At 40.0% G+C, this 1,519-nt stretch overlaps 1 non-coding gene across 1 annotated transcript; it reads right to left on the bottom strand.

The window, feature by feature from the left end:
• Positions 1-972: 972 nt before the first annotated feature.
• Positions 973-1,079, bottom strand: LOC124233522 (U6 spliceosomal RNA). The gene has a single exon (XR_006887090.1). It is a non-coding gene; the product is annotated as a U6 spliceosomal RNA (small nuclear RNA).
• Between the last annotated feature and the right edge of the window lie 440 nt (positions 1,080-1,519).

Consider the following 1,519-nt stretch of genomic DNA (forward strand, 5'->3'; position numbering starts at 1 on the left):
GCTTTGCTTACATTAACATGAAGAACAAAAAACGATCCCTGTGACAACCTGAGTATCTGGATAATATGTTTATACACTTTTGATCAATCCTGTGTTTGTGGTGCTTCCTACAGCTAGAGGTGAATGAGAGTCTAGAGGGAAATAATGAATGGATTTAGCCCTCATTTGCCTTGACTCTACAGGCAATTTTTACATTTTCAGAGACTCAAGGGTGTTATTTGGAGAAATTGCTCAGGAATAAAGATATCCCACCAGGCAAAAGAGGATTTCATGTTTTTGAGAGTCCTCTTTCTTTGATTTCCAGTTTGCAGGTGGGATGGGGGGGCCAGTAAAGGGAGTTGAAAATGCCTAGGTGATATCTGTTACCAAGAGCAGCAAGCACCCTCTGCAAGCTCAGCAGTGACTGGACTCTCAAAGGAAACAGATTGCCCACATGTCCTTTTGTTCTTGTTATTGAAGTATTGGAGAGAAAAGCATTAAAGAGGAAATGCATCCTCCTCTGAAGGAATGGTTTTCATCAGATGCTTCTGTATTTCCTGGTGTACAGGCCTGGATGCTGCTTTCAGAAATCGGAGCTTGGAAACATGATTCTCTTTTGCTCTTGATTTAAAAAAAAAATCATATGTATATTACGAATGATGTGACTAAGTAAACTGAGATCAGAGATAGGTGTGTGCATGGAGGCACAAGCGAGCTAGGTCTCCAGAACTGAAGGATGCTCATACCTCATTTGGAATTTTTATACACCCTGACATTCTTTCTTTCTTTGTTTTTGCAGTTTTATTGAGAAATAATTGACATACAACTGTATAAGTTTGAGGCATACAGCATGATGGTTTGATTTACAGATATTGTGAAATGATTACCACAATAGGTTTAGTTGACATCTGTCATCTCATATAGATACAATAAAAAGAAACGAAAATAAATTTCTCCTTGTGATGAGAACTCTTAGGATCTACTCTCTTAATTTAAAATATGGAAGGCTTCACGGACTTGCCTGTCCCCCTTGTGCAGGGGCCATGCTAACCTTCTCTGTATGGTTCCAGTTTTAGTATGTGTGCTGCCGAAGTGAGCACCCCCGACACTGTTGACAGGGCCTTTCGTGTGGACTGAAAGGGAAGAAAGGCAGGAAGTCTACTATCATAGAATTTTTTTTTTTATTTCTTAGAAGCTACATCCTCCTATAAACTAAGAAGTTTTCCTTCCTAGTGTTGAAATTGATATCCGTATACCTACTTGCAGCTTTAAAACATTTAAGATTGCAAGAAAAATGCAAAACTTTCCTTTTTTGTTTTATTTTTTTTTCTTTAAAGATTGGCACCTGAGCTAAGAACTGTTGCCAATCTTCTTCTTCGTTTTTTTTTTCTTCCTTCTTTTTCTCCCCAAATCCCCCCAGTACATAGTTGTAGTATTCTAGATGTGGGTCTTTCTAGTTGTGGCATGTGGGACGCCGCCTCAGTGTGGCCTGATGAGTGGTGCCGTGTCCGCGCCCAGGGTTCAAACCAGCGAAGCCCTG

This window comes from Equus quagga, unplaced genomic scaffold (assembly GCF_021613505.1).
Source record: "Equus quagga isolate Etosha38 unplaced genomic scaffold, UCLA_HA_Equagga_1.0 203_RagTag, whole genome shotgun sequence".
NCBI classification, from domain to species: domain Eukaryota; kingdom Metazoa; phylum Chordata; class Mammalia; order Perissodactyla; family Equidae; genus Equus; species Equus quagga.